Source organism: Schistocerca serialis, chromosome 1, assembly GCF_023864345.2.
Source record: "Schistocerca serialis cubense isolate TAMUIC-IGC-003099 chromosome 1, iqSchSeri2.2, whole genome shotgun sequence".
NCBI classification, from domain to species: Eukaryota; Metazoa; Arthropoda; class Insecta; order Orthoptera; family Acrididae; genus Schistocerca; species Schistocerca serialis.
Window position 1 is genome coordinate 625820913 of NC_064638.1, and position 26298 is coordinate 625847210.

Here is a 26298-nt window from a genome sequence, read left to right on the forward strand (position 1 = left end):
GAATTGCAGTTCACGACTTGTTTGCTGAAGGCGAGAGAAATATCCTTCATTTTTGACACTTCCTTAATGAACGCCGCTGTGCAGTTGTCCGCAGCCCCAAAAACGGACAATTTTTCTCCAATTTACTTTGTAGTGCCCCTTTCAACCCACCCCAGAGTTGAGATGTTACTGCAATGAGAAGTTCATCCACGCCTTTTCCGCTCTTAGAACCGGTTGCTATCTAACCATCGGAACGTTCTTCTACAAAACACTATGAGACTTGTCATGCACCCCTCCATGCGACACCGATTTCTTGGTATTGTCGGTGGCATTAATAATGATTTTAAAAAAGAAAATAAATAAATCATAGATGTTCTCAGCACTCCTCTCCCATATTCCCTCCGTTTTCCTAGTTCATGGATGGAAGGAACCTGACACGATGGCTAGGCCTCGTTTGCGACCCATGTCCACTTTGCCCTCACCCCTACCGCTGAGTATCAGGAAGTTCCGTCAAGGAAAGGAGAGTGGAGAGAGAAAGGATGAAAATCATTAGCAAAGGCGGTCGAAGACTTCCGGCATATGAAGTCACCTTCATTCTGCAAATAACCTTGTCGAAGAGGGCGGAGGAGCGGACAAAGAGTCAGGGAATTCCCTTGCTCTTAGGTTGAGAAAGTGGATCTAAAAGGCGGAAGACTCAGCGATGATCAGTGGCATGACGATGCAGAAAGCATAACGTTTATCCACAGGACATGTGGCTTGTCATTGAAGAAATGTCATGATGATCACTCCATTGCCCAAAAATACAGGACTATTTCCCCAATCGGAAACCTGGGAAGGCACTGCCAACGGGTTGGTGATCATGAGAAAAATGTTGAATAACCAACGAAAACCAGAAGTTTGAAGTGGTAGGGAAGCTAGAAAATCTGAAAATAAAAGTGCTAAGGTGTAAACTAGATATGATGGGCGCCGGTGAAGTGAAATAGAAAAAAGACAAGTACATGGTAATAGCAACACCAGCAGAAAATTATACAACGGGTGCCGGATTCATTATGAATAGGAGGATATGACAGAGAGTGAGTTATTGTGAACAGTTCAATAGAATGGTTGTTCTCATTAGAATCGACAGAAAACCAACACCTACAATAATAGTTCAGATATACATGCCGACGTCGCAAGCAGAAGATAAATAAATAGAGAAATTATATGGTGATATTGAATGAGTAATTCAGTTCGTAAAGGGAGATGAAAATCTAATAGCTGCGGGGGACATGAATTCGTTTGTAGGAGAGGGAGCAGAAGAAACGGCAACAGGAGAATATGGAATTGGTACTAGGAACGAGAGAGGAGGAAGACTAATTGAGTTCTGCAATAAATTTTAGATGCTAATAGCGAATATTCGGTCCAAGAATCACAAGAGAAGGAGGTGTACTTGAAAAAAAAAATCCGGAGATATAGGAAGATTTGATCTAATTACATGATGGTTCGCTAGACATTCTGAAATCAGATATTGAAATGTAAGGTGTACGCAGGGGTAGTTTGAGATCACAATTTCGTAACGAGGAATAGTAGGCTCAAGTTTAAGCGACTAGTCAGGAAGAATCGAAGCGCAAAGAAGTGGATACGGAATAATGAGATACGGTTGAACTTATCTGAGGCTGTAGGTACTGCAATACTCAGTAGGCAGTACATTTGAAGAGGAATGGACATATCTAAAAGGCCAGTCACTGACGTTGGAAAGAAAAGAAAGGTTAAAGAGAGTGTTTGCGAAGAAACATGGGTAACGAAAGAAATACTTCAGCTGAACGGCGAAAGAAGGGAGTACAAAATTGTACAGGGAAATTCAGAAATACAAGTCACTTTGGAATGAAATAAAAAGGAAGTGCACGGAAGCTAAGGCGAAATGGCTACATGAAATATGTGAAGGAATCGAAAACGAAATGATTGTCGGAAGGACGAACACAGCATATAGAAAAATCAAAACAACCTTCGGCGAAATTAAATACAGAGCGATAACAATAAGAGTGCACTGGAAATTACATTGTAAATGCAGAAGAAATAGTGGAGCAGGAGGACGTCATGATGGAAGAAGAAACAGGAGTCGATAGGAAAGAGACCAGGGATTCAATATTGGAACCAAAATTTAGAAGAGCTTTGAAAGACTTAAAATGAAATTTGGCAGAAGAGATAGATAACATTCCATCGGAATTTCTAAAATTACTGGGGACAGTGGCAACAAAATGATATGCCTTTAGACTTTCGGGGAAATATCATCCACGCAGTTCCTAAGATTGCAAAGGCAGACAAGTGCGACAATTTCCGCACAATCAGCAAGTTGTTGACAAGAATAGTTTACAGAAGAATGGAAAAGAAAATTAAGAATCTGTTAGATTACGATAAACTTCGCCTTAGGAAAGGTAAAGACACCAGAGAGGCAGTTCTGACATTGCGGTTGATAATGGAACAACGTACACAGGTTTTGTCGTCCTGGAAAAAGTGTTCGACAGTGTAAAATGGTGCAAGATGTTCGAAACCCTGATAAAAATATGGGTAAGCTATAGGGAAAGACGGGTAATGTACAATATGTACAAGAAACAAGAGGAAACAATAAGAAGGAAAGACCAAGTACGAATTGTATGGATTAAAAAGGCCGGCCGGTGTGACCGAGCCGTTCTAGGCGCTTCAGTCTGGAACCGCGCGACCGCTACGGTCGCAGGTTCGAATCCTGCCTCGGGCATGGATGTGTGTGATGTTCTTTGGTTAGTTAGGTTTAAGTAGTTCTAAGATCTAGGGGACTGATGACCTCAGATGTTAAGTCCCATAGTGCTCAGAGCCATTTGAACCATTTTTAATTAAAAAGGGTGTATGACAGAGATGCAGTCTTTCGCTCCTCCTGTTCAATCTATATGTCGAAGAAGCAGTGATGGAAATAAAAGAAAGGTTCAAGAGTGGTATTAAAATTCAAGATGAGAGAATATCAGTGATAAGACAGAGTAAATCAAAGAAAGACGATACTGATGAGAAGTAGCAGAAATTATAACAGTGACAAACATAACGTCAAAATTGATGATCACGAAATAGACGAAGTTACAGCAATCTGCTACCTAGGCAGCAAAATAACCCATGACGGGTGGAGCAAGGAGGGCGTAACAAGCAGACTGGTACTGGTAAAAAAAGGAATTCCTTGCCAAGACAAGTCTACTAGTATCGAACATAGACCTTTATTTGAGTAAGGAATTTCTGAGAATGTACGTTTGGATGGTAACAAGACGTGAACTACGGGAAAACCATGAGCGAATCGAAGCATTTGACATGTGGTGCTATAGAAGAATGTTGAGAATTAGGTGGACTGATGAGGTAAGGAATGAGAAGGTTCGTCGCAGAATCGGCGAGGAAAGGAGTATAGGGGAAACATTCATAAGAAAAAGGGACAGGATGGTAGGACATCTGTTAAGACATGAGGGAATGACTTCCATGGTACTTGAGGGACCTGTAGACGGTAAAAACTTTAGGAAACAGAGATTGGAATAAATCCAGCAAATAACTGAGGACATCGGTTGAAAGCGTTACTCTGAGATGAAGAGGTTGGCACAGGAGAGGTATTCGTAGTGGACCGCATCAAACCAGTCAGAAGACTGATGACTCAAAAAAAGAAAAAGCAAACTGGTTATCTTCTCTCTAATATTCCCAACTGGAGATCCTTCTGTCCCGATCTGGCTCATAAGAATTGAGCTTTAAATGAAACGTATTAAAAAAAATCTGTTTAGAGCAAATCGTTAGTTCCGACTGGGTACCCGATTATCAGACGATTATTGAAACTGGATATCGCCTCCCAAATATTCGTAACTGCGGTCTTCTTTGTCTCAATCTCAAAATGCAGGAAGTAAAATTCATACTTCAATAGCTTAAAAATGAACTGTTTTGAGATGACTCAGAACAAAAATACCAAACAAGTTCAATTCTGTACCACTCATGATATTTCAAATGAATAAAACGAAACATGTGTTTGAATAAATATACATTCTAGCAGTTAGAAGTCGTATTTTTAGATAACTTAATGTGTGGGTCATTTCCTCGACTTCAACAAAAAAATTTCTAAATAAAAAGCCACTACACAAAAACTGTTCTACATAATAGAAGTGGTTTCGTATAAGAAACGTTTTCGCCTTGTTTTTATATTTAGCGTTGCTATCTGCCTGACAGTTTGTGTCATTTGCTAAATGATCGAAGATTTTGCTAACAGAAATATTCCCCCCCATTCTAAGGTAAATTCGGTTTTGACAAACTTTACTGAAATTTAAGTTTTCTTCTAGTATCGTCATTGTTTCCCTTGTTGTTTCACCAAAACAGTAATTAATTATATGCAACAAATTACTAACGCAATGTGTTCACTGTGATGCTGTATTTAAAATATCTAACCGCTTGAACAGTTGTGTACATTGGCGTGGATGAGCACTGTTCTTATGGTGTGCTTTTGCGCAGTGAATATTATCTTTCCTAAATATGAATTACAGCAAAATATGAATAATCGCAAAATATAAATTCTTTTGTCTGCGATCGTTTGTAAGGAAGAGCGGTTTTCTGTCCTTCAGTGATATTGAAATCCTTGCACGGCAGCCGGTAGGAAGGAAAGCTTAGCAGAAGCCTCTCCGATATAGTTTGTTCAGAGCTAAATAACAAACTCAGAAACTCTTGAAGATTAATTTCAGAAGTATTTCTCTCGTATTTGTTAGCATATGCTAGAGGATGTGGACGGCAGAAATTGCTTCCCCATGACATGAGAGACACTATTGCTGCCAGCCTCTAATAAAAATACGTTGTCCCTGATAAAGTGGATAAGCGCAGCGCACAACCACATTGCATTGTGATAATTAATATATGTCATAAAATTAAGTACACAATATGCTTGCGGCTAAAAAGCAGAAACGAGTCCCGGTACGATCAAGGGAGTTTTGTGCTATAGTAGCCCTCTATCCCCTATCCATTAAGAAGGATCTCATTTTTACTTGAAGGTGCGCCTTTGAAGCTATACTGGCTGGGAAGTTTCGCCCTGTAGAAATTTCTAGAACATTCTAGAACATTCTAGAACATTCTGAAGTGTTCGAGAACATTCCAGAACATTTGAGAGTATTCTAGGATATTCCAGAACACTTGAGAGTATTCGAGAGCATTCGGTAACATTCCGGAATGTTTCGGAAGGTTCCACAGTGATCCGGGATACTCTGTAATGTTCAGGAACATCCCAGATTATTGTGGAACATTCCAGAACACCCTCGAACGTTGTGGAGTTCCTGGAACATTATGGACCATTTAAAGCCTTTTTCGTATGTTCTGGAATTCGCAACTGATGAGTGTATCTTTTGGTAGGGATATATAAAGGAAGACATGTCGTTTCTTCGAACGTCAGCTTCTTATCTGTGGCGAAGGGATGAGCCGAAAACTTTGTGCAGTGAGTGAGTAAAAACAAACGGTGAATGTATGCAAAGTGATACAGTGCCTGAATGTAAATCGAAAATAAAGTCATGTTAGCTGCATCCTCCGTTAGTTCTTGTTAGAACAACGTAATAATAAATGAAAAGGGCTAGTTTCGTTTTGTTTTACAGTATTAATTTTATTGTGTTACTCGGCTTTCCGATTACAAGGTCATGTCTGAATATGGTCTTGGAAGCCGAAAACCGGTTAACACAATAAAAGTAATATTGCAGAACATAATCAAACTAGCGCTTTTCATTTATACGAAAATAAAGTGTGAAACGTGTGTGTAGTGTACTTAGTATAATTGTTAATAAAATGTTGATTTGATTTATATCTTAGACAATGCTCAAACGTAAAAGAGGAGGAGATCTCGCCGTTTCTGAACCGCTTTTGAAGCCAGTTCAGAACGGCGAAAAACAAAACGAACAGCGGAAAAACGAAACAGACGAAGAGCGCGAAGTACGTTCCCAAAGAACAATGGGCATCCTGAGAAGCAGATAAACCGAAGAACAACGAAATGAACGGATTAAAGAATCAGGAATAGCGGTACAAATCTTATAATAAAAGAGTGCCAAACATAAAAAACCTCTCTACGAGAAGCGCGGACGAGTACATGTTAATACTCGTACTACAACCTAAAAAATGAAGCATTCCGTTACGACTCGACGAATCTCTGACTCCCTGAGGGAAGCCGGGTACGCCGGCTAGTGCTCAATGAGAGTTTGCTTGTTTTATTCGGATTAGCTGCATTCGTTATGCTCCAGGGAAAGTACTGTTCTGTCTGTTTAATGCACCGAGTTTTACATTGCAAAAATAACAGTACCTCTGAAGAGAGTACTGAATTTTACTGAGAGGAAGAAAATTTCTGGCGAATGGAGCCCTTATTGCAAATGCAGCAGTTCATTTTAAATATTGCCTCCTAACTTGCTCTTCAATAATATGGGACATTACATTCATTTTAGACGAATTTATGTTTATATCGTAGCTTTGCTCTTCAATAATATGAGACATTACTTCCATTTTAGACAAATTTCTGTTGATATCATAGCTATTCCTCATGATGTCAGTTTCATTTGTATTCTGATAGAACAGTACGCGAACAAAAAAAAAAAAAAAAGTTGCTGCGAGCTTCCACTTTTCCTACACTTAGCGGGTTGTGTGCATCTCCTGTGGATTCGTACTTTCGTCCTTGTTGTTCGAGGTCTTCCTACTTTCTCCTTCCTCGCTGAATCGTACTGCATCTTTCGCGGGCAAGTGCTCTACCGACTGAGCTACCCAAGCGCGAGTCGCGACTCCTTCTCACAGCTTCACTTCCGCCAGTACCTCTTCTCCTACCTTCCAAACTTCACAGAAATTCCGCTTGCTGCGCATCTGAATTACTGCACTATGCCTTTGAGGTTTCATTTCGAAAGGGAACCCGTATCTCACATTTGCCAAGGATTGTAGTCTTGGCCTTTAGTTTATATAAGGTTAACACTACGTCTTTTTTATATTATTGTTTAGTATGTTACTTGTAGTACAATACGTATACTGAAGTCTTCGGATGCCTTTTTACATTTTCTTGTGTTGGTTACAGTTTGTTGTGTTGTATGTTTGGAAGTATGACGTGTATCTTTGTTATATAAGTGCAAACAATTTTAGAAAGCTGTGACTTTCGTGTCTTGTTTCAATATTTTTCTATTGTTCAATATAAATTTTACTGTCTTGATCTCAATAAAAAGAAATAGATAAGCAGTTTCAGTTGTTGAACAACACTCTTCATATCATAGCACCTAATGCAGATGGTATAGTAAAACACACTGAGACGTACCCGATACGAGTGCATTGCGAACAACAAATTTTGCAGGCGGTCAGAGTGTGTACAGTGCACTACGGGCATTATAGACAGCCACTGCAAGATCGCTGTTGTATTTATTAAACATTAAATTTAGTTAACGAAGTTCAAAAAAAAAATGGTTCAAATGGCTCTGAGCACTATGGGACTTAACATCTGTGGTCATCAGTCCCCTAGAACTTAGAACTACTTAAACCTAACTAACCTAAGGACAGCACACAACACCCAGCCATCACGAGGCAGAGAAAATCCCTGACCCCGCCGGGAATCGAACCCGGGAACCCGGGCGTGGGAAGCGAGAACGCTACCGCACGACCACGAGATGCGGGCTAACGAAGTTCCATTAACTTCTTAAGTAACAGTAGTATCATCAGTTAATATATTAACGGTGGTTTAATGTAATGCAACGCCTTGCGTTAAAATTAATTGCAAGGAAAGGTTAAATAACGTCCAAGATAAATTACAGTCTTGCTTCCAAACGGTTCAAATGGCTCTGAGCACTATGGGACATCTGAGGTCATCAGTCCCCTAGAATGTAGAACTACTTAAACCTAACTAACCTAAGGACATCACACACATCCATGCCCGAGGCAGGATTCGAACCTGCGACCGTAGTGGTTGCGCGATTCCAGTCTGTAGCGCCCAGAACCGCTCGGCCACTCCGGCCGGCTCGCCGTGTGCGGGCGGCCATTATCTTGCTGAAATGCAACCCCAGGATGGCTTGCCATGAAAGGCAACAAAACGAGTCGAAGAATACTAGCGACGTACCGCCGTGCAGTAAAATCATCATTTCTGACTGTCGGGCCGTATGACAGGCGGCAATCACATTGGTATTTCCAGACATGTCTTTGACCTGGAATCTCTTTGACTGGAATAGAATTGTCCTCAATGATGAGTTCCGCTTCGGAATGAGCCCCGATGAGCAGCGAAGTCGTGTCTGGAGTCGCCCCAGACAGCGGTGGGAAACCAACCTGACTGTTGGCCGCCATACACCGTGACAGACAGGAGTGTTCTACATCTACGTCTACATGGATACTATGCAGATCACATCTAAGTGCCTGGCAGAGGGTTCATCGAACCACCTTCACAGTTCTCTATTATTCCAATCTCTTATAGCACGCGGAAAGAATGAACCCATATATCTTTCCGTAGGAGGTCTGATTTCCTTTATTTTATCGTGGTGATCGTTTCTCCCTATGTAGGTCGGTGTCAAAAAAACATTGTCGCATCTGGAGGAGAAAGCTGGTGACTGGAATTTCACGAGAAGATTCCGTCGTAACGAAAAACGCCTTTCTTTTAATGATTTCCATCCCGAACCCTGTATCATTTCTGTAACACTCTCTCCCATATTTCGCGATATTACAAAAAGTGCTGCCTTTCTTTGAACTTTTTCGATGTACTCCGTCTCGATGTACTACCTGGTAAGGATCCCACACCGCGCCGCAGTATTCTAAAAGAGGTCGGACAATCGTAGTGTAGGCAGTCTCCTTAGTAGGTATGTTACATTTTCTAAGTGTCCTCTCAATAAAACGCAGCCTTTGGTTAGCCTTCCTCACAACATTTTCTATGTGTTCTTTCCAATTTAAGTTGTTCGTAATTGCAATACCTATGTATTTAGTTGAATTTATGGCTTTTAGATTAGACTGATTTATCGTGTAACCGAAGTTTAACGAGTTCCTTTTAGCACTCATGTGAATGACCTCACACTTTTCGTTATTTAGGATCAACTGCCACTTTTAGCACCATTCAAATATTTTTTCTAAATCGTCTTGCAGTTTGTTTTGATCTTCTGATGACTTTATTAGTCGATAAACGACAGGGTCATCTGCAAACAATCCGAGACAGCTGCTCAGATTGTCTCCCAAATCGTTTATATAGATAAGGTACAGCAAAGGGCCTATAACACTACCTTGGGGAACGCCAGAAATCACTTCTGTTTTACTCGATGCCTTTCCATCAATTACTACGAACTGTGACCTCTCTGACAGGAAATCGCAAATCCAGTCACATATCTGAGACGATATTCCATAAGCACGCAATTTCACTACGAGCCGTTTGTGAGTGTTGGTCTGTGTGCGACACAACAACACATTTCACATCATAGCAGGAACATCAGAGGCACCCTTACAGCACAGTGGTATGTCGACGATGTTCTATGTCCTTGATGCAAATCCTGGGCTTATGTTTCAGCAAGATAATGCTCGCCCGCGCACGGCGCGTCCTAACTTGGCAACAGGGTCACCGGGTCTCTGTCTGACTGAGGACGTTTGGAGCATCATGGACCGGGCACTCCAATCACCTCGCGATTCTGACAGTATAACGCACCAGTTAGACCTAAGTTGGCTGAATATTCCGCAGGAGGAGATCCATTAGCTATACCACTCGATACCAAGCCAAACAACTGGTTGGTTGGTTTGTGGGGGTTAAAGGGACCAGACTGCGACGGTCATCGGTCCCTTGCCAAACAACTGCACGCATAAAGGCCAAAGGTGGACCAACGCGTTATTGACTTGCCCAGTTTCTGAAGCTCTCTCTTGAGTAAATCATCCAATTTTTCTGAAACTGTAATCATTTGTTTGTCTGTGCATGTACATCACATTTACCGATTTCTGTCCCATTCGGATAATTCCTTCGTGGTGCGTGATTTTTTTTTTTCCTTGGAGAATACTTTGAAACAATTTAGCTCTCTGTTCCCTAGAGCTCTTCCTTCGTACGCATCACTGAATAGTTTTTAATTATACGGCACACGTTTCAAAGACGAAAGTGCATTTGAAACGGGCCAAAGGCCGAAACTGGCCAGTAATGTAAAACGTAATAAAGTTATCCGTATAAAAACTTTCGGAGTGTTTACAGTAGACATGAAATTAAAGTAAATGACCGTATGACATTTTTGGCAGGCAGGTACTGTGGCTGATTAGTGCAAGTTTTTCTATATGAAAAAAAGGTTAGTCATTTAGAAATCTAGCTTCAACGTATGCGTTACTGTAAAACTTCCATCAGATCAGATGAAGTGCGCCTTCCAGGGTGGCCGAGCGGTTCTAGGCGCTACAGTCTGGAACCGTGCGACCGCTACGGTCGCAGGTTCGAATCCTGCCTCGGACTAGATATGTGTGATATCCTTAGATTAGTTAGGTTTAAGTAGTTCTAAGTTCTAGGGGATTGATGACCTCGGAAGTTAAGTCCCATAGTGTTCAGACCCATTTAAACCATTTGAGCATGATTAAGTGCTTACGAAAGCCGCTCATATTCATTAAACCCAGAGTTTCTTCCTGTCCACCCGTTTACACAAATACGTGCAATGTTAGTGTCCGTAAGTTGAAGTCCAGTCGCCTCATCACGAAGCTTGCCTCGAATGCTTTCAGTCAGGAGCGTATCTGAGGCTGCAGAACGCGAGAATCGGGACGTGGTGCTCTGGTGAATGGCAGACACTGAGCGTGGGTTGGGGCTGGTGAATGTGCAGTCCGGCGGCGACTGCGCACGTCCGCTGGCCGAGCGGTCGTGACGGGACTGCGGGGCCACTTGCTGATAGCGGGGGTGGCTACGTCCCACCCTTGACAATCTCACCGCTGCGTTAACAAACAAGGGCCGGCGCCGGGGACGGCAAACGCCGCTGTGTAAACAGGTGCGCGCGCAGGAGTATAGCTCCGCCCCGCCGTGTCAACGTCCGTGGGATCAGTTCCGGTCGAGGCCGGTGTATACGAGGCTTATTCCAGAAGCAGGGGCTGTTTGCTTATACGAGGACCATTCAATAATTAACACTTGGAGTGTCACCCTCATAATATAAAGTTGTCTTCAATATCGGAAAGAAAGCCACATCCGCAATTCCAGGGGGTTTGAAAATAGAATGCAACTTTTTTTTTACCAGGAAATTTCGGTTGAAAAACACGTAATTTTTCATGGGACATAATGGAATATTCTCGCTTTGCCCCTTTACTTTCCTGAAGTTCCGATAATTGACGGTGCTATATGTAACCTTCAAAATGGCGTCTGTAACGGAATGCGTTCCAAGCAGAGAGACTTTATTTTGGCGCTTGCAAAATGTCTACGGAGACCTGGCAGTGAACAAAAGCACGATGAGTCGATAGGCGAGAAGTCTGTCATCATCGCAACACAATCGATCGCGCAAACTTGTCCGATTTCCCGCTTACCAGCCGCCCGCATGCAGAAGTGACACCTGGAACATGTGGACACACTCATTCAGAGTGATAGACGGATCATAATTTAACAGTTAGCAGCTCGAATGGATGTCTCTGCTGGTAGTGCTGACACAGTCGTCCACCAGTTGGGGTAATCAAAGGCGTGTTCCTCGCTACCGAACAGAAGACCATAAAGACCCACGAAAGACTATTGGTGCAGAATTACGCTTCGAGGCTTATCATGGAAATTTTTATCGAATGTCATCACAGGCGATGAAACACGTGTTCATCACTTCGAACTGGAAACAAATTGACAATCCATGGTGTGGTGCCTCACCATCTCCGAATATAAATTCAAAGCCGCACCCTCAGCCAGTGAAGTCACAGCGGCGGTCTTCTGTGACTCTGAAGGGGTTATTCTGTTTGATGTCCTCCCTTATGATGCAACGATCAAGTCTGAATATTCTGCAACTCTCAGGAAGCGCAAGAAACGACTTCAGCGTTGCCACAAAAATGCAAACGCATCTCTCTTCCCCATGACAATGAAAGGCTGCACACAAGTCTGCATACCCTAGAGAAGCTCACAATACTTGATGGACTGTTCTCCCTCATCCACCCTACAGTCCGGACCTCCCACCTTCCGACTTCTACCTGTTCGGCCCAATGAAGGGTGCCCTCCACGGGAAGCAGTATGCGGATGATGGGGAGGTTATTGACGCAGCAAGATGTTGGCTCCGACACCGAGCAGTAGAGTGGTACCACGTGGACATACAGCCCCCCCCCCCTCCCCAGTAAGATGGGGTAAGGCCGTTGCATTGAATGGAGATTATGTTGAAAATATGGTTTTGCTGTCAAAAGAAAGGGGAATAATATGATGTACTGGAATCCTGAGTAAACCAACCTGCTTTCAGAAAAAAAATGTGTTGCTTTACTTATTGAACGCCACTCGTATTACGGGCACAGCGTATTAGTGATGACTCTGGGCATCGCAGTCCTCACTAAGATGTTGTACCCGTAATATTACGGGTAAAACATTGTTTCCAACATTGAAGACAACGCATTATTACGAGTATGGTACTTAAAGTATTAAGCAGACAAATTGCTGAATAGTATAAATTGTTCACGAAATCAAAATATTCTTAATTATTTTGACGTAATCCCGACGAACTTCTATTCACTTGTCCCATTCTCTTAAGAGTCTTCTTATCCCAACAGCGAAGAATTCTTTGCGTTGATCTCGAAGCGAGTTAAGAATTCTTTTCTTCTTCGTTGCCGTTGAACTTTGTAAGAGGACTATGACTAAGGAATTTATTGCTAGCGCACTCGAGCAGATGTAATTTCTATGGATTGCTCACGCGCTGCCTGCGATATGTAAGCTATAAGAGAATCTGAGACCAGAGAGCAGTGTTGGCTGCAGTAGGAACTGTGTGGCAGTAGGAGTAAGTTGAAGCGAGTAGTCTGGTGTATCGAGTTGGCTGGGCCAGTCGTGGGCAGCGATGGCGGTGCCTGAGCGATGTAGTATAAGGTAAAAGCAGCCTCGCACATGTGTACTATTGTTATATCATGTCCCGTGTAAATGTTTTTAAAAAATCTCTTAATAATAATCTTTCTTATAAAAATTAACTTTTGACAATCATTCATCTCAATTTAAGGAATTTACTAATTTCTCCAATCCATGGTCATACCGATTATTGTAAAGAAAAATCAGTTGTTTCTTTTTATACATGACAAATCTATCGGCCAGCATTGCACTGGGCTGTGCCAGAAAAATTTCTTATAGGAGCAGATATATACGCGTTATCGGGCGAATTCATTGACGTAAGAATTTTCAATTTATTCAGTATGAACTTTCAGGGCCATGACGCAGCACTGCTGACGTCCAAATTTACCAGTTTAGCTTCACAGTCAGATAATTATTGAAAGGTTATATATGAGTCACAGGTTTTATTGGGAGGTTATTAATCATTTTTATCTGCGGGGAGGTTACAACTTGATACCACGTAAAGCTTCCTCACCGAACGAAACAGGTAAGAATGCGAGGGCACGAGGTCAGGGTCTGTAAAGAGAATGAGGCAGGAGCTTCCAACCCACCTTGTCAACAGTTTCCAGGTTCGATTGTTCCGTATGTGGTCGAGTGTTGACTTGAAGAACGGGCACTCCTCTCCTCTGCCATACCAGACATTTCCTCTTCAGCGGCAGCTTCACTTTGTTCTCAGCTATGCCTGAATAGCATACGCCGTTGACAGCGCGTTGCTCCTCCAAAAATCGCAGAAAATCGGACCATGGCCACCCGAATGGATGTTTAATGTGACCTTACCAGCCTATGTTTTCGTTTTGTATTTGTTACGGACAGACAGCTCAGTGTGTCCCCTCTCCATGCTTTGACGCAAAGGCTCTAGCTCAAAATGATGTAGCTTTGCCGCATTCTATGTTAAAACTCCGTCCATAAAAGCATCAACTAGGGTTTTTAGCTTGTTTTCAAACGTTAAGCCTCTAATGTTTGTGATGAACAACAAGCTCTTGGGAACCCATCGTGTACAACGCTTGTGTTAGTTCAGTTTGTTTTGAATGACAGACGGAGGTTTCATCAACACCCACTCGGCATTCTTCAGCAATTTTTTATGCTAGAAGTCACGCCTATTCGATGTTCGTGCCAATATCTCTTTCTAGAAGCCATTAAAAACACGAACGAAACGTCGCTCCGTCGTGAAACCACATGACTTATCTGGTGTGCTGATCTTGAGCTGTTCCCTACATGTGATTCAAAATTGCTCTGAGCACTATGGGACTTAACATCTATGGTCATCAATCCCCTAGAACTTAGAACTACTTAAACCTAACTAACCTAAGGACATCACACAACACCCAGTCATCACGAGGCAGAGAAAATCCCTGACCTCGCCGGGAATCGAACCCGGGAACCCGGGCGCGGGAAGCGAGAACGCTACCGCACGACCACGAGCTGCGGACTCATGCGTTTCGAACCAAGAGTTTTGATCGATGATAAATGTACACGAGGCATTGTAGAAATATTTTAGACAATATCTACATTGCACCCATACTTTAAAATCTAGTGTGAAGCGCATTGCAGGGCGTACTTCCCGTTGAACCACTTATTTCTGCTTCTTCCCTTTCCATAATGTTCAAATGGCATTTGAGCGCTGCAATTGATCTACACTACCGGCCATTGAAATTGCTACACCACGAAGATGACGTGTTACAGACGCGGAATTTAACCGACAGGAAGAAGATGCTGTGATATGCGAATGATTAGCTTTTCAAAGCATTCACACAAGGTTGGCGCCAGTGGCGACACCTACAACGTGCTGACATGAGGAAAGTTTCCTACCGATTTCTCATTCACAAACAGCAGTTGACCGGCGTTGCCTGGTGAAACGTTGTTGTGATGCCTCGTGTAAGGAGGAGAAATGCGTACCATCACGTTTCCGACTTTGATCAAGGTCGGATTGTGGCCTATCGCGATTGGGGTTTATCGTATCGCATGCGGCTCACGGTCGAGATCCAGTGACAGTTAGCAGAATATGGAATCGGTGGGTTCAGGAGGGTAATAAGGAACGCCGTGCTGGATCCCAACGGCCTCGTATCACTAGCAGTCGAAATGACAGGCATCTTATCCGTATGGCTGTAACGGATCGTGCAGCGACGTCTCGATCCCTGAGTCAACAGATGGGGACGTTTGCAAGACGACAACCATCTGCACGAACAGTTCGACGACGTTTGCAGAAGCATGGACTATCAGCTCGGAGACCATGGCTGCGGTTACCCTTGACGCTACATCACAGACAGGAGCGCCTGCGATGGTGTACTCAACGACGAAACTGGGTGCACGAATGGCAAAACGTCTTTTTTTCGGATGAATTCAGGTTCTGTTTACAGTATCATGATGGTCGCATCCGTGTTTGGCGACATCGCGGTGAACGCACATTGGAAGCGTGTATTCGTCATCGCCATACTGGCGAATCACCCGGCGTGATGGTATGGGGTGCCATTGGTTACACGTCACAGTCACCTGCTGTTCGCCTTGACGGCACTTTGAACAGTGGACGTTACATTTCAGATGTGTTACGACCCGTGGCTCTACCCTTCATTCGATCCCTGCGAAACCCTACATTTCAGCAGTATAATGCACGACCGCATGTTGCAGGTCCTGTACGGGCCTTTCTGGATACAGAAAATGTTCGACTGCTGCCCTGGCCAGCACATTCTCCAGATCTCTCACCAACTGAAAACGTCTGGTCAATGGTGGCCGAGCAACTGGTTCGTCACAAGACGCCAGTCACTACTCTTGATGAACCGTGATATCGTGTTGAAGCTGCATGGGCAGCCGTACCTGTACACGCCATCAAAGCTCTGTTTGACTGAATGCCCAGGTGTATCAAGGCCGTTATTACGGGCAGAGGTGGTTGTTCTGGGTACTGATTTCTCAGGAGCTATGCATCCAAATTGCGTGAAAATGTAATCACATGTCAGTTCTAGTATAATATATTTGTCCAATGAAAACCCGTTTATCATCTGCGTTTCGTCTTGGTGTAGCAATTTTAATGGCCAGTAGTGTAATCCTGTCCTCACGATCCCTGTAAGTGTAGAGCATGTAGTATATTCCTGGACTTATCGTTTAAAGCTATTTCTTGACACTCTGTAAGTAGGCTCTTTCGAGATAGTTTGTGACTATCTTGAAGCGACCACCAGTTCACTTTTCTCGCCATCACTGTGACGCCCTCTCACGGGTCAAACAACCTGTGACCATTCGTGCTACCTTCTCTGTACACGTATAATATTCTCTGTTAGTCCTATGTGGTAAGATTTCCACACATTTAAGTAATATTCTAGAATGGGTCGCACGAGCGATTTGTGAGCAATCTCTTTTGTAGATTAACTGTATGTTCTTATATTCTTCGAATGACCCGAAGTCCGACAGATGCTTCACCTGCAACTGAATCATGTTATAAAAGTGTGAAATCTTATGGGACTTAACTGCGAAGGTCATGAGCTCCTAAGCTTACACACTACTTAACCTAAATTATCCTAAGGACAAACACACACACCGATGCCCGAGGGAGGACTCGAACCTCCGCCAGGACCAAAAATCTTGTTATCGTTCCATTACGTATCCCTACAGTGTTACACCCAGCTATTTGTATGAAGTGAACGATTCTATTTGTGACTCGTTGATACTGTAATCTAGGATACATATATACAAGCGAAAAAAATGTCAACTTCGGGAAATAACGACATCAGAAATCTCTTCTGACGCAAATGTTGGATAACTGGCATTGTTCGGTGATAGGGGACTAACTATTTTTCGAACGTGTCAGGTTACTGGTTCATTTTCGTGTCATCCAAATACTGAACTAGGGATCTTGGGGCAGGAGAAATACAATATGGCAAAACAAGACACAAAATTAGTAAGCAGACTTGATGACATGTAATTCTCACTAACATGTCTGAAACACTGTATCACCAAAATGGCACAAAGACGCGACATTGCTTATCACGAAATGAAAATAAGGGTTTTGTGTCCCGTCGACAGCTAGGCCTTTACAGCACCCATTACAACACCGTCACAGGCTGGACAAAGACTGGGGAGGAGTTTGGCCATGGCTTCTTCAAGGAAACAGACCAGGAGTTAGAGTGATTTGGAGAATTCACGGGAAACCTAAATCTGGAAGATTAGACGCGGATTTAAACGCTATTGCTACGGAGTATTAATTTGACCATCGCTACACTGGTGGCAGATTATAGTACACCTTCTGGAGGAAAGAAACAGAACCGAGCTTACCAGTCACTAAACACGCCAGTAAACCGTCCCATCTAATTTATTACAAATTCTTTCACTTCAAAGTAGCTAATTTAGAAATGTCACGTCAAAAACACCGCGGAACACCTACCGCATGCGACCTTCTCATTCACCAGCCAAGGAGCCATTTACAATAACGACGAACTTTAGGACTCTGCGGCCAGATAAATTATTTTGTTCTAACACGAAATAACGAAACAAAACACAGGGTGATTCAAAAACAATACCACAACTTTAGGAATTTAAAACTCTGCAACGACAAAAGGCAGAGCTAAGCACTATCTGTCGGCGAATTAAGGGAGCTATAAAGTTTCATTTAGTTGTACATTTGTTCGCTTGAGGCGCTGTTGACTAGGCGTCAGCGTCAGTTGATGCTAAGATGGCGACCGCTCAACAGAAAGCTTTTTGTGTTATTGAGTACGGCAGAAGTGAATCGACGACAGTTGTTCAGCGTGCATTTCGAACGAAGTATGGTGTTAAACCTCCTGATAGGTGGTGTATTAAACGTTGGTATAAACAGTTTACAGAGAATGGGTGTTTGTGCAAAGGAAAAAGTTCTGGACGGCCGAGAACGAGTGATGAAAATGTAGCACGCATCCAGCAAGCATTTGTTCGCAGCCCAGGAAAATCGACTCGCAGAGCTAGCTAGCAGAGAGCTGCAAATTCCACAATCAACTGTATGGAGAGTCCTACGAAAAATGTTAGTTATGAAACCTTATCGTCTGAAATTGGTTCAAGCACTGTCTGCAATTGATAAGATTAAAAGAATCGATTTCTGTGATTTTATCCTTGCTCAAATGGAAACAGATGAATCTTTCGTTTCAAAGATTGTGTTTAGTGATGAAGCAACTTTCCACACTAACGAGAAAGTCAACCGTCACAATTTCTGTATATGGGGCACTGAGAATCCGCGGGAAACAACTCAGTATGAACGTGACTCGCCTAAGGTGAACGTTTTCTGTACCATTTCAGCCAATAAAGTTTTTGGTCCCTTTTTCTTCGAAGGTGCTACTGTAACTGGACTACAGTATCTGGAGATGTTAGAGAATTGGCTGTTCCCTCAGCTCGAACAAGAAGCACAATAATTCATATTTCAGCAGGATGGAGCGCCACCGCATTGGCACTTAGCTGTCCGTAACTACCTGAACGTCAACTACCCGAGGCGATGGATCGGCCGCCAGGCAGCCCGTGACAGAGCACTTCATCACTGGCCTCCAAGAAGCCCTGATCTTACCCCCTGCGATTTTTTCTTATGGGGGTATGTTAAGGATATGGTGTTTCGGCCACCTCTCCCAGCCACCATTGATGATTTGAAACGAGAAATAACAGCACCTATCCAAACCGTTACACCTGATATGCTACAGAGAGTGTGGAACGAGTTGGAGTATCGGGTTGATATTGCTCGAGTGTCTGGAGGGGGCCATATTGAACATCTCTGAACTTGTTTTGGAGTGAAAAAAAAAACCTTTTTAAATACTCTTTGTAATGATGTATAACAGAAGGTTATATTATGTTTCTTTCATTAAATACTTATTTTTAAAGTTGTGGTATTCTTTTTGAATCACCCTGTATAATACAATGTCTGTAACAGAGCTGAGGGATTTGCTGGCTCCTATTCAGCATATGTTCTGGTCGTGATAATCCAGCCTCTAATGAGCGACAGACCTCCGGTCCTAGATGAGACTGCTGAGTGTGTCCCGCCGAACTCCTTGGATATTAACCGACTTATGTACCATGGGTAGGACAGTTCGATGCCTTACTGACAGGTTCGAGTTATTCTGACATTGGTACGTCTGCTCCGGTGAAGGAATATTGGAAGTGGCGAACCGGTGGATGGCTTCAAGCCACGCGGTACTCGCGGTTACTTGCGCATCTGCATCGCTCTGCAATCTGTCCAACTAAACAGAGTATAACGCGGAGATTAAACCCAAGCTACTTCTACAACACAATAAAGTGCAGAACTTTAGGATCAGAAGGTAGATTACTAAAGCTCTAATAGAAATTAAATACAGTCAAACGGCTTACGGAGAGGTTAAGTGCGGTAACAAAAATTAATACCAAATAGAATGAAAATACGGCTATATGTTTTGTTCCAGAGACATATCAGGCAGGAAATTTAGGTTTACATTTTATTGTAAACAAAAAATTTTCAAAATAATATTACGGGTATTGAAATAAATGTATTCTATGGACATTACTGAAATCAGTGCACCAACGTGCTCTCACTGTAGGATGGAAAACTTCTGCAGGGGGTGGAGACAATGATGTATGGCAGCAAGTCCCTCTACATTAAGATAATGGGGGATTTGAATACGTAAGTATGTACCATTTTTTTAATTACCTGTAGGACAAATTGTGTATAATACCATAAATGACATCACACGTACCTTAACAGAATTTGACGAGACGAACATTTCTGGCCATAACACATTATTCCACAGGAAATACAAACAGAAAAAGGACTTGGCAACGACCAAATAGAGCTAAACATTTAACTGTCTATATTTTGTAAAACTTCAAAAAAATGTGTTCAAATGTGTGTGAATTCCTAAAAGACCAAACTGTTTAGGTCATCGGTCCCTAGACTTACACACTACTTAAACTAACTTATGCTAGGAACACCACACACACCCATGCCCGAGGGAGGACTCGATCCTCCGGCGGGACTGACCGCGCAGTCCGTGGCATGACGCCTCAAACCGCGCGGCCACTCCACGCGGCAAAAAAAAAAAAGTGTAAAACACAATTTCAAGAGGTCATTGTTTGGTGAGATGCTGATTAAAAACAGTTACAAAGCTAGACAGTAATAGACTCATCAGATAGAAAGCCAGAAATGAAGATTATGGGAATTTACTTAAAACTAATATGATGTAAAAGGTTAAATCAAGCAACGATTTTAGTAGATTAGAAAATGAATATTATAAAGGTGCAGATAAAAGATTAGCATGTAACAAAAGGTAATTACTTAAGCAAATAGCAAACTATGAAACAGATACTATAAGAGGAAAACAAAAGAATATTTCAAACGGAGTGAGAAATCTAACGAAGAGAAAATGAGAGGTAAGAGAAAACGATAGTAGGAGCAAGGCAGAATATGAAGAATTAAAAGAAATTATACAGAAATATTTTTGAGTCGATGTGAGAAGATACAATGAATGAAGAAGACAAAACAAATTTGAGTAGAAGCCTCATTTTCAATTATTACGGCAGATAGTACAACATGAAGACAGAGAAAATCGTACAATCTTCCTGCTTCAAATATTTGCATAGTTCAACGATAATATGGATATTCAATAATGGAATTAATATTTTGGAGACTATGTCAAATGATATGTAAATATTCATTTCAGAAATACTGAAAGGAAAATCACCTTGAGATGATAGTGCTTTAATGGAAATGATTAAAGCTTGAGAGAAAGTAATATAAAAGGATGCTACTACGGTTATCGGGTGAACTACCGGATGCAATCGTCGAAGGTCGACAATATTTCGGCGGATAGCCGTTCCACCATCATCAGATGGTATAGGCTCCTCATTCCACCAGTACCACTTGATGATGGCGGAACGGTTCTTCGCCGAAATATCATGGACCTTCGACGATTGCATACGGCAGTACATCTGACAACCATGGAAGCGTCATACACGTCGGTGGAGCCTCAGATTACGTAGCATAAAAGGAGCTTACGAAATTGCTGATGTAATGTCTGCGGAGGAAGGTAATCCCCTAAACCTGAAACAATGCTGTGATTATTCTACAATACATCACAAAAAAGAAGACATAAAAGACTACAGACCTATCAGCAACCTCTCCATCGTGTACAAGATAGAACTAAAATTATTAACAACTACAGAGAGAAACCTTGTACTTTAATGGAGAAATGAGTATGAATTATCACAGAATCTGTTACTCACACATTTTGAAAGCTTCTGAGTGTGTTAGAAGTGACCCAGAGAAACAAGGAACTGTTTCATCTTACGCTAGTATCCAGCAGAATTTATAAGCCAACCCACAGCTTGCATTAGACATCATCTGCATGTTTGAAAGAGGAATCACACAAGAAATTGCCGAGTGACCGAATATATTGTCACTAAAACTAAAGAAATTCCCAAAGTTTAAACAACAAAAATGGTGAATAAATAGGTAATAATGGATTATATATAAATCACATTCGGTGGAATTTTATTATCTGCCTCTAGTGCAGGTGAACCTCAACTAGCAATGGGAGAGCTTATCATAGCGCGTTTGATAGACCTGAAAATCAGTTAATGGCAAGACCAAAAGGTGTAATCAACACATCGAAAATAAAATTGGACACATTGACAACGTAGTCGTTGAACCAGTTTATCATATTTTGTATTACGGGAACCTTAAGACAGATGGGAGAACTATACGTAAAAGAAAGAAGCAGAAGAATAAAAATTGACGACGGGTCTTTTAGTAAAGCATATTCAAAACTTAAGTTCTAAAGTGTTTGAAACCGAAAGCTTACAATCAATCCGTATTACCACTTCTGACTTGCACTGGTGAAGCATGGACTTCAAACACGCAGTCATTCAGAAACGGAGGGTATATCAGCGAGGATTAAGAGGATACATGTAGGGAATTACTAGGGGAGACAGGAAAACAAATAAATAGATACTGGAAATATTAAAGAGAGAGGACAGGTTACGACAGTAAAAAATGTATAGGGCCGAGACATGTAGCTAGGTAAATGGACGGTACATCGACCAACGATGTTCTTTCATGAATTCCAAAAGATGAAAAAATACTGGGTAGACGACTTAATGGAAGTCGGGGAGGGGAGGGGAGGGAGGGATACATATAGCCGAACATCGCAATGCGTGGAGAGGTCTAGGAAATACCTAGGTCTAGCAGTGGATGTCCAGTGCCTGATTGGAACATATGGGCTTATGTCACCACATGATCCAGAGCCCCATCCAAACTTTGAACACGTGTGACTTGCTGCTGTGTGCGGACGGCACTCTAAGCTCCATTAGGAGTTTTATGGGAAATGTGGAATGTCTGGAGCACTTTCAACCAAACAAGGTAATCATTTATGTTACTATGTGGCAAAAGTAGTACGACATGAGAAACCGTTTGCACTACTAGGATTAGAGATAGATGTGAGATAGGGTTTAAATTTAAAAGTAAGTACATCTGTGAAACGCGGGAAGCAGTTCCAACCGAACGTGTATACATATTAGTACTGACAAAAAACTGTACAGTGGGGTAATATACATCCGTAGGTGGCAATGAAGTAGGTATCTCTGGAATGTGTGTGACAATTTCAACCAAACTTGTTACACATAAAACTTACTGAGGGGGAAGAAATACGGAGGACCTCATACAACCAAATCACATCTAGGAATTTTTTTAGGTATGGGGTGGAGGTGACATGCATAAATACACCCAAAAGACGTTGTCGGATGTCAATGTAACTTCGCACAATTACACATCATCGGCGGATATTTAAATGCTTACAGTTGCACTTCTCTGAGACTGGCAGAACGGTTACCGAGTGCATTAGTAATCATATTTAGTATTGCGACCAGGCCTAGAAGAGTTTATAAGGAGCGCAAACAGCGTCAGGTATTGAGTGATGATTGTGAACGACACGGAAATGCCGTGTACTCGTATGAGACAGCGTTATCAGCGTCTGACAGAGTTTGAAATGAGCTCCATTGCAGGCCAGAGGGTGTAATTGTGCAAGAGCCAATTTTGTGGCTCTTTCAGAAGTGTCGGTGGCCCGATGTTGGACTGTATGAGAACGTGAGGTTCCGATCGACCATGTCCGAGCAACACAAGGCATGATCACCGTATTATGCACTAAGCTCATACTAATCACTTTCCATTTGTATCTGCCAACTGAGAACAAGTCGTGGAGCCCCTTCAACATTCAGAGACAAGCAGCAGCCGGACTAGAGCCACCATTCTATATAAAGCCTTCCGCTAACGCGGCAACACAAACGGCTGCGTTTTTAATGCTGCCGCTGCCCTGAAGCACGCACTGATGATTAACAAATGTCACATTGTGTTCAGCGATAAATCACTGTTCTGTTCGGAGAGCCAGAGCGGTGTTATTCCTAGCGTTATGGTATGAGGAATCATCGGCTAAGACTTTATGTCACAGCTGGTAGTGACTGATGGAGCTCTGACGTCACGGACGACCTGTGTGTCTATCTGTTACTTCTCATACGACAGTATCGTGGTGCCCGATAGAATTTGCTTGGGACCAGCTCGGAATTCAATTCCGTAAGACCAGTTACAACAGTTGTCGCTGGCTTGCCTCATGAGAGGATATAACGGCTTCAGACACAAATCAGCCAATGCACCCAAGCCAGAGTGGCTGCAATGTCATATTGATAAGTGGGCTCATCGTGCTAAGTTCTTTATAAATTTGACTTGGTTTTGTAAAGTTGAAATGACATCACATACCCTCGCAACTCGTGACGTTTCATTTCGTTTCCTCATTCCCTGCTGGGAGCTTCACTTTTCTTGTCAGGTAGAGTATTTGATAACTACCAATATTACTTTCGAACCCGCAATCTTTGAAACCGATAGGCTGGATCACGACAGTATCACCGAGTGCAAGTTTAAGAGAATATATCGCCTAAAACTTTAAATCGGTCTGTAACTTATTTTCAACGAACAGAGCTCTGTAAAAGCTTCGGAAAGGACTTACACTTACAGATATGATTTCTCAATGTGTTCCTGTTCCCAGAAATCAATCTGCTTCCTGTAAAAAGTGCATGGTAATTATCACTTAAAAACTGAGGCTGATTGATCTCGAGAAGGGAGGGAGAGGGTTGGAGTGAGGGGCGAAGAATTAAACAGTCCTGTTATTCTGCAGGTATGACTGAATAGAAGTCATACCTATAACGTGTGAAAACTACTGAATGTTAACAATTCGGTATGACCAACAAACCATAACTTGTCGGAGATTATTATCGCGAAAAACTCGCACGCTGCACGGGTAACTTCAAGGGAAAGGCTACCACTAACAAATTGGGTACACCTGTGTATAACAGGACGGCTCGCACTGCAGGATTCCAATTACTGGCTGCAAGTTATTGTTGCTTCGCAAGTCACGACGGGACACTGGCCCAGGCCGGGATACCAAGGTCGCGCACCACAGCCGCGGTCGCAACCGCAGATAAAGATCTCGCCGGGTGTAGCTGACTAAAACAACAGCGACACGCAGATAAATCTCGCCCACAGACTGTTGCGGAGGGCAGCTGCTGCAACAGCTGCGAACTCGGAGCGAACTTAAATGGGAAATGTTGTTGAAGTTAAAATCGTGGTCCTACTGGGGTGTAATCTCGTCAAGATCGACATTTTACCAACATTCACGGCAGGTCTCTTTCTGCTTTCACGAGAGGTGGTCATAAAATTTGAATTATCGTCTTAAAAAAATCAAGCTAAAAGATCATGTAACTTCATTTGTAACAAGCCACCGGAGACCATAGGTCCTTATACTAACTTTACGACTATCCTTCGTAAGCCCGTTGTCAAGTACAACTTACTATAAAACACGGTATTACTTGTGGGCACCTCTTGATATATCACTATCTTCCAGAGAGTATTTAAAAAAACCGAAAAACTGAAAACAACAAGAAACATGTTATATGAATGCGTGGTGTCTGTTATTTCGGACGTCCATAAGCGATATGGTCCAACCTGGGCAGCATCGCTATCCACCCTACGTTCTTCTGTTCTGTATTGGCTTCTGAACCACTAAATAGTTTGCTCCGATTTGGCTAAATATCCCGTATGCACAAAACATCCATGTTTATGGTGAGAATGATTGCTGGCGCTATCAAATCAACACCTACGGAATGGCTGCCAGTAGTAAGGCACATTCCACCCTCTCAACTACGACGCCTAAATGCCTTTACGAAGAAGATTATGAATAATAAAAATATGCCAATCCATCATGATAGCAATTATGCAAACCACAACTGACTCCGGTCTAGTCGATCACCAACAATAACAGCTTGGGCCTTCGTGGAAGGTGAATTGAGCCTTATTAATGCACGGACTCTAGTGGAATGGACAACAAAATAATAATAAGCCCTGTATCACTCAAAAACAGTTAGGATTTGACTTTCCACGAAAAACACGGTCAGTGCTAAATACAGGGTGCGTCAAAGAAGTGTACACACACTTTGAACTCTCATACACAATTTATTTCCCGTTTTACAAGGTTAAATATCTGTGTGAAAGTAATGTTATGTTTCTTCAACAGGTGGCAGCAGTGGCAAGGAAGTAATTGCAACATGGCGGACGTGCATTTGAGCTTTGGAGCGCGGAATCAGATAGTTAAGTGGTGCTGGAAGTTTGAGAATGTAGCTGAGGTTCGAAGACAGTGGAGAAATGAGTATGGTACAGAACCACGTTCAAGGTTAACAATTGCACGTCTACGAGACAAATTCGAAATGTATGGAACAGTGTGTGATGTTCATAAAGGTCGATCAGGGCGACCTCGTACAGCTACAAGTGATGATTCCACAACCGCAGTCTTGGAACTGTTTCAGCGTTCGCCTCAAAAATCTTCAAGGCAAGAGTAATGTAAGTGCTAGTAGTGTGCTGCGCATTCTGAAGAGAGGCAAGTTTCGTGTGTACATTCCAAGGCTGGTGCAACAGCCAAGAGACGACGATCCAGATCGAAGGTTAGAATTTTGTGAATGGGTTCAGGAGATGGTGAGACGTGAACCGGGATTTATGGGCAGCATACGTTGGTCGGATGAAGCCCAATTCAAACTCAATGGAACTGTCAATAGGCGCAATTGTGTGTACTGGGCTGAAGATAATCCTCACATTACAGTTGCAAAGGCTGTGCTTTGCCTGGTGTAAATGTGTGGTGTGGTTTGTCTGCAAGGGGACTCATTGGGCCTTTCCGCCTTGAAGGTACTGTTACTGGAAAAACGTACCTAACAATGCTTGCTGACTCCATATTCCCTGCCATTCGTGCATTATACGGTAATGATGAGTTTTATTTCCAACAAGATGACGCCCCCTCCGCACTATGATAGGGACGTACGAGCATACCTGGATCACA